General features: G+C 39.2%; 1 non-coding gene across 1 annotated transcript; it reads right to left on the reverse strand.

Moving 5' to 3' along the window:
* Window positions 1-8,160: 8,160 nt before the first annotated feature.
* On the reverse strand, window positions 8,161-8,267 carry LOC131238313 (small nucleolar RNA R71). Its single transcript, XR_009167716.1, has one exon. It is a non-coding gene; the product is annotated as a small nucleolar RNA R71 (small nucleolar RNA).
* Window positions 8,268-8,850: the final 583 nt, after the last annotated feature.

Here is an 8,850-nt window from a genome sequence, read left to right on the forward strand (position 1 = left end):
TCCATCCGTTTTTAAAGATTATTTTAGAATATTTTCAAAAAATTAAGAAGATTAAAAATCTCAAGTTGACCACACCATAGGAAAAAAGTATTGATTGAATACTCACCGTTAAAAACTTCTTTGTAGCCATCTGAATGTTTATTTTCCATCCAACTTGTTGATAAAGTCACAAAGATATGGATGAAGGAACCATACAAATATCAGCTTGATTCAAATCTTTTGTGGCCACAATCATTTTAAATGTCCATTTACCATTGTTTCCTTTGGTGTGGACCACTTTAGATTTTAATCTACTTAAATGTTAGGTATAATCACCGAAAACGACCTACATTTAAGAAACATACATTATTATGTACCCCCACAGTCTTTACCCACTTAAGCGGCCTTGCTTTTGAGAGATTTATGTTTTAATTAGGCCTTTTGCAATAAGTTCCTGAGCTGGAAACACTCATGTTTGTAAGAAATCATGTTTGTGTTTTGTGGGCTCATTTTAGTACTTCAAGTTACCAGATCCAAAATTCAAGTGGCTGAAAACGTAAGGATTGAACGTCCACAGTTAAAATATTAGTGACACTGTACAAGTTTTGAATCAATCTAATATTTGTGTTTTTAGTTCTTCCTAGTATAAATAACGTTATAAACGGTATGAATGGCATGTAAATATCACCGTCTGTAAGAATTTTCCTACCCACCTATTACTCTAGTGCACCCACTTAGTCCTGAATCGTGATCACTTTTGGTCTCCCCTGAAATGAGCTCACAAAAAGGCTAGACAGGTTAAATTTCTCACAAACATAAAGGTGGGGCCCATCCATCTAAGTTTCCAGTGCAATAACCGCATGCGGAAGGCTTTAACAGGAAATCCACGTCCCTCCTATTAATGGGAAGTAGTTGGCAAGATTAGGTGAGACCACGGCCACTCCTAATATGGTGGGGCCCTTACCGTGGGTTGCAGTGGGGTCCACCTTGATGCACGAATTCTATATCCACACCGTCCATCTGTTTTTTTCTGGACCATTTTATGTCATTCTCTCAAAAATAAAGAAGATCCAAATCTTAGGTGGACCATACTCCAGGAAACGGTGGTGATTGTACACTCTACCATTAAAAACTTCTTAGTGCACACCTTAATGTTTCTGTAGTGTTTATTTATCATCTAATATGTTAATAAGGTCACATAAGCCTAGATGAAGGAAAAATAAATAAATATCAACATGATCAAAAAAATTTGTGGCCCATTAATAGTCAATCACCCCTGCTTCCCATGGTATGGTCTACTTGAGATTTAGATCTTCTTCATTTTTGGTATCATTATATAAAAAAATTTGAAAAAAAGGGATGGACAGTGTGGATACATAATACATAGATCAAGGTGACCCCCGCGGTAACCCATGGTAACGGCCCCACGGTCTTGACTCTTGGCGGAGGCTGGAGTCTCCAGTTTAAAGGCAGTTTAAAGGCGGTTGTTAGATTTTTTAAGTTATAATGTACCTGCATTTTCTTTATTATGCACTATCAATACACTTAGCTAGAGAGAAGCCCCCTCACAAACGGAATTGGATTGTGTACTGAGTTTCTCACCACGCTTTTTTTATTTTTTTATTTTTTATATTTTATTTTTACACACGCACACACACCCCACACACGCGCGCCGTGGGATTTCACCAGTGATGGGCACTTGAACCTTTGACCCGGTGTTGAAACTCCTGCGAGTCTACCACCCATGTAAGAGTAAGGACCCTTCTCACTAAGCTCTTATCATGAGTAAACTTTGTTCCCCCATAGTGAATGCATGTGGTTTATCTACGCCTTCCATCCGTTTTTCCATATCATTTTAAGAGTTGAACCCAAAATCGAAGTATATCCAAAGCTCAAGTGGACCATACCACAAGAAAAATTGAAGTATTGATTTCCATCGTTGGAATATTCTTAAGGCTCACGGTGGTGTTTATTTGTCATCTAACCTGGTCATAAGATCATACAGCCATGAATGAAGGGAAAATACAAATATTAGCTTGATCTAAAACTTCTATGGACCAAGATCTTTTCAACGATAGATGTTCAATTCACACCATTTATTGTGGTGTGTTCTGCTTGTGTAACGTTTCGAAAAAATCCGTATAAAGACCCGAGTATCACCTCAGGCAGAAATCACAAAGGATTGAATTCTGTAGAAATTAGGTGAAAATTAATTAAGTACTAAACTAAATAAATCGGAGTATTAGCTCGAACTACTTTCTATACAAACTGCAAGATCCAAAATCATTAGAATCGCTAACTCAACATTACCTAGAAACCTACGATCAATCTCAAAACCCAGTTGCTCCCGGGAGCATATTGAAACTCCGTATCGAGCCTGGACTGCGCGTCGAAAGTCCGATGACTGTGAAACTATAAGGTTATGACCACCTTACTGAGCTTGACAACCATCGTGGGAATAATGTCCAAATAGTATCTAGAAACGCACAACTTGAGCCTGGAGCGAAGTGTGTGAGAAACGTAAATATCTTCAGAAAATGAATTCAAACTTAAGTGAATTGGGCCGTTTGCTTACAGGCCAAATTTAAGGTTTCAGACCGTCAGATTCTGACCCAACTATACCTTCGGATCAGGAAAATTTCCCTGCACCCATTGGTATACTTGTGGCCTTGATCGAGTGACGATGACCGTTGAACTGAAACAAGTCATCCACGATCGATTCACTAATCCGATCGGACCAAAACCTTAACCTGGCATGGATCCATTGTCAGAGAACTTTCTTCAGACCATATGCGGGCAATGGACCTTCAAATGAGCTCCGTTGGCCCGAAACAGACACCCTTTGGATATAAGCTAAGTATACCATGACCCTGGGGCATTGACATCAGTTCTGGGCCTATATAAGGACCTTAAACCACCCCTCTCTCATTTCATACGATTTTCTCTAACCCTAGCAGAAAGAAGAGAGAAAAGAGGAGGAACGAGTGAGGAGAAGAGAGTGAGATAGGGAGATCGTTGCTGGGATCCTTTCCTACGACTCCACACGTCGAATCGCCACCCCACCGTCGCTACATCATTGATTTTGACTTCATTTTGGGTAAGAAATCTTAACTCTAACCTGTTTTAGGAATCCAAATAGAGAAATCGGTGAAATAGCTAACCTATTTCAATGTTTAGGTAGCCGTTGTGCCGTAGACAAAAACGTGGTATACGAACTGAGTTTGTAACGAGCATACCAACAAAAGGTACGGACTATAAATGTTTAGGTTATGGTTTTCAAAGCTTTCACTGTCAGCAATGATTTATGTCTGACTTGATTGCTGCCATATGATCTTAGTTACGACTTTTCCGATTTATCATGTATGTGTAAACTAAGTTGTTTACTAAATGCATTTCATGTGTTTGTTAAAATGTTTGAATGAATAAGAAATTATGATTTATGCTTCCCATGACTATTAATCTCGAATTCATGTTTGTTGTACGTATGACAACTCCTTTGTGAAAGGATTTGCTATAATATGTGTTATAACTAATTTATTATATGTATGTCGAGATGTGTAGTCTAAGTGTTTGATAAAATGTCTGAATGAAAAATTGCTTGTTGAAATGTATTTAATGAGGGTGTTGAGATAGGATTCTTAATTACCTTATTTATAGTTACAGTTTCATTCATGTAATCTATCTTGCTACTACGTGATTTATGGATGAAATGCTTATGTATTATAACATGTGAAATATGGTTGTAAAAAAATGCCTGAATGAAAATTGTATTTGAATTGGTTGTTAAATGCTGTTTAACTATCACATATAAATGCCTATTGTATTTGAGTATGATTGGGACTACTACGTAGTCCAGGCAATCGGTAACGGTTCCCGATCGATTGGTCGAACTAACCTCGCCACAACGGATACGTTTGATAAATTCAATTTGTACGGTGATTATCGGTAGTGGTTAGGTCACGAGAAGTGCGTATGTGCTCGTACCAATTGAACTTGTCAAGTAACTCGATGGCTTAATGTGTGTTTACCATGTATGGATGCTACTGCTTGAATCTAAGGTACCACTTACCAATGTAAAGCCCGTTTAACCTTGGTACCACGATCCGCTAAGACTCATGAGATGGGCATGGTGTGGGACACTGTGGATAAGCTGTCGGCTTACGCTGGGGTGACGAGCCTCCCCGTAGTGACCAGTGAGCAACCCAAACTCATGAGCTGAATACGATGGTATGGGACACTGTATTTGAGCTGTCAGCCTATTATCAAGTGACGAGCCTCTCGTAGTAATCTCGAGTATAAAATGGGCCTACGCTAAGGTGACGAGCCTTCCGTAGTGACCTCGAGTGAAAACTCGCGAACTTGCCTATCCATTGCTTTTCAAATCAGGGGTGATGTTACCCTATAACTTGCCTATCGTATGTAATTAAATAAGATTGACGACCCTAGATGGATCATTGTTTGGGTAAATAATAAAAAGGGAGGTACCTTAGCTTCCCGGATCTGCAGTATGAATAAGCCTAATCAAGAACTCGGCTAACACGTGCATGCACTGCATTGCATGTGCTTTGGCGATGAAGGCACAGTGGGAGTAGTATGTGCGACCGTGACATGGGGTCGCTGAGGGAGTGCAGGCGAGGAGCATGCATCATTATAGCATATCATTCTTGCATTAACAAGAGTACTTAGGATATGATTATTGTACTGCTTTATCATTACTGCTTGACTAAATTGATAACATGTTAAACTTTATCTTATAGCAACTGTTAAGGATCAAATATTGCATATTAGACCCCAGTTATTGCTTGGATTTATGAACATGATACCGTTTAATGGCCCGCTTTAATCATGTTTGTGATGCAGAGTGTATTTACGAGCATGGACTGAAAAGGGAGTTAAAAGCATGGATTTAACGCTCTGATGACACTAAAGGCAAGGGACGGACTCCAGGGGACTAAGATCGACGGAATTACACACCAGAGATCTGCAAAAATCGAGAAACTGAAGCTCAAGCGGCCTGAAAGTCAGCCAGAATGCAAGATCACTAGGTTTCCATCATCTGTTCGGCTCAAAAATTTATACATGGCTCGAGGACCAAAAACTAATCGTACACGTCAAATTTTAGCCATTGGATCCATCTGGAAGTGGCCCAACGGACAGATTAGCCCATAAATCAGTGATTTGGGCCCACCTGGTATCTGAAAATGCTTCAATTTTATTCTCAATGCCTTAAATGGAGTGACACAGCAAATGGATGGAGCAGATGTCTCACGAACATCACAGTGGACCCTACATGAATAGTGCGTGTACATAGTGTACACGCATCGGCCGTGCACCGGACGGTCAGCCCGGTCAAAGACGGGCTGACCCGTCTTCTTCTTCCACAGCAACAGCAGACGGAAGCTGTCCGTCCTTTTTTCATCAGTGGGCCCCACTCGCTCTTCAGATGATAAATCTGGACCATCCATCAGATTCCCACGGTCCATGTTACCATGGCCTAGGTGGAGAAATTTCAAGATACATCGGAGATCGGTTTTCGATCGTTCAAACGGAAGACTGACGGTGGAATAAAATAATTCGTGGGCCACCACGAAGCTGATCCAAAACTGATCAGATTCGACTGGTTTTTCGAGGGGAAACCAATGGACGGCGTGGATTTCTTTGATAAAACAGATCATGGGCCCCATCAGCAGCTCAGCGCAGGTTTTGCGCAGACAGAGCGTCCAAGCAGAGCCTAGACGCTGCCGACTCCCGTGGCCCACTGTATGATCTTGATCGTGGCCGGAATAACGATCCGTACCATCCAAAATGTCCACAGGGAGGCCATAACCCTGTCTAAGGAGTCTGTTTTGAGAGATCTTGACGGCTAGTCGCTCACACTCAGCCCAAACGTAGGTTGTCTTACGTTATTGCGCATTTCGGCTGCGAAACATGTTGCTGCGTAATGATTTTCACACATGCACCGACTCCCAGCCGACCATCTCATCTATAAAACAGAGAAAGAGTGAGAGAGGAAAGGAATCGAAGTTTGGGAACAGTTAGGACGTGAAGCATAGGAGAAAGAGAGTTTGTTTATTTTTTATTTTTTGTTTGTTTTCTTCTTCTTCTTCTTTTCTTTTTGAGATTTAGCCTAATCATGTTTATGTGTGGCTAAACCTCTTAGCTAAGGCTAAGAGGTGAAGCTTGTAGTCTGATGGGAGAGATTTTGCTTATGCCTCTTGTTTAGACTGACTGATGTTGATTTTAGTTCAATTAAAAGGAATACTTTCAGTTTTTTATGGTCTGTTGTGACTGAAATTACAATGGATCTGTGATGGCTTTGAATATTTCCCTTTTCCTTATATGTTTATGACGTCAGGAAGCCCTGTTGTTCACCATCGTCTCCTGGGCATGGTCGGATGACGGTACCCTTCCTAACCTTCATAGCATGTTGATTGGTTGGTAATTAGTTTAATTCTGTTGTTTGTTTTGTTTCCTGGGCATGGTTTGGTGATGAAATCCATTCTAATTCATATACCTTTCATCTCTTGAAAACTTAATCAAGTAAGTTCAGTTTAATTTCCCTGATTCTTGATACAGGCATAAGATCTCTCTGATTTCTACAAGTGGATCCTCTGAATCCCTAGTTTTCTTCCTTTGAATCTATGTGTTTTAGTCTACTATTTCATCATTATTCCTCAATTCCACCTGATTTAGATTTCATCTTAATCTAGTTCTAGTTCTTTCAGATAACGTACAGGTATCAGTCCCTTGGGATTCGACCTCGGTCTCACCGATTTTATTACTACATCACAACCCTAGACTTGGGGTGTGAACAAGTTTTTGGCGCCTTTGCCGGGGACTGACGGTTGCGATTCTCTGAAATTAATTAGGTTTAGAATTAGTTTAAGATTAGAATTTGACTAACTTTAGTCTTAGATTTTTATTTGATTTCTAGAACTAACTTGTTTTCCTGTTTTGTAGGATCCTGACATAAGTTTCTAAATTGGTAATTCCTTCCTAATTTCTCTACTTTTTCTACTTTTAAAATTAGGGTTTAAAATTTAGAACTAATTCTAGTATTTTCCTATTTGTAGGAAATAGTTTATTTTTAGAAACTTTCCTCTTTTGTTTTTAGAAACTAGGTTAGTTATTTCCCTTTTTAGAAATTAACTTTCTATTTTTGTTTTTTTTTAGTAACTTTCTAATTCTAACTCTTTTAGAATCTAATTTTGTTTCCTAATTTTCTACTTATAGAATTTTTGTTTAGAAACTAACTTTCCTATTTTGTAAGCCTTTAAGATAGAAATTTCTAATTCGGTAAGTTCTTTCTCTACTTTCAATTTTTCAGATCTCTTTTAGTAACTTACTTTCTAGTTTAGGACTTTCCTAATTTATTTTAGAAATTTCTACTTTCTTTTAGGAATTTCTTCTTTTAGAAACTGGTTTGTTTCTATCTTCCTTTTTAAGGATTTTTTAATTCTAGACATTCTCTTTAGAAACTGATTTGTTTTGTTTTCTTTTGTAGGTGTTGTTACTTAAGGCTTTCAAATTGGTAATTTCTTTCCAACTCTCTCTTTCTTTCTAGATTTTCTTTTCCTTTCTTAGGATTAGGTTTCGAATTTGATTGAGGGCTACGAGTGTTTCATGCCCAAGTGGGCCCGTGACAACACTCGACGTCTCTTGACTGAAGGAGGATTGGTTGAGGGGTTGACTATCCATCGCAGGACTAGACACCACTTGAAATCCCCTGAGTTAATTGAAGTAATGGCTGAAAACCAACCTCTTCTACCCCAACCTAGGGTGGAGGACATTCAGGATGAGAATGAGGTGTATCAAGCACCCCCGCCACGTACTTTACGAGATTATTTACAACCAGCGGGGGTGAGTACGCCCTCATGCATGATTTTTCCTAAAAATACAAGACATATGGACATTAAGCCAGGGGTTATCCAACTCCTTCCTAAGTTCCACGAGCTTGAATCTGAAGAACCATATCTACATTTGAAAGAGTTTGATGAGATCAGAGTCACTTTATATTTTCAAAATGTGTCTGAGGACACAGTCAGGCTGAGACTCTTTCCTTTTTCCTTAAAAGAGAAGGCTAAGACATGGTTACATTCACTGCGTCCTAGATCCATTGGCACATGGAATGATATGCAAAGGGAATTTATAAAGAAATTCTTTCCACATCATAAAACGATTACCCTTAGAAAAGCAATCATGAACTTCACCCAAAAGGAGGATGAAACATTTTACCAATGTTGGGAAAGGTTCAAGGATTTGGTCAGTTCATACCCACAACACGGCTTTGAAACGTGGCGCATTACAAATTTTTTCTATGATGGACTGACATCTTCCATGCGCCAAATGGTCGAGACAATGTGTAATGGAGAATTCATTAATAAAAATGTTGACGAGGTATGGGATTACCTCGATAGTCTTGCTGAAAAAACACAATCATGGGACTATTACCCAAAGTCGAACACCACGTCTAGGCCGACTCAATTAAAGAAGAAAGGTGGATTGTATCTCTTGAAAGAAGAGGATGATCTCAAGTGTAAAGTGACTATGCTCATAAAGAAAGTTGAGGCTATGGAAGGAAAGAAGGATAAGGTTAATGAAAGTGTTTGCGGCATCTGTGATTGCAACATTCATACAATTGAAAATTGCCCGACAATACCAGCCTTTTGAGAAGTGTTGAATGAACAATCTAATGCCGTAAATAATTATCAAAGACCTTTCAATGGACCAACCTCTAATACGTATAATCCTGGTTGGAAAAATCATCCAAACTTTAGTTGAGAAATGGACAAACTGCTACCCCTTAAAGTTTCTTCAATCAAAATCCAAATAAGGGGAAACCTCAAGAAGAACCGGTTCAAAATTCCATGC

This window comes from Magnolia sinica, chromosome 2, assembly GCF_029962835.1.
Source record: "Magnolia sinica isolate HGM2019 chromosome 2, MsV1, whole genome shotgun sequence".
NCBI lineage: Eukaryota > Viridiplantae > Streptophyta > Magnoliopsida > Magnoliales > Magnoliaceae > Magnolia > Magnolia sinica.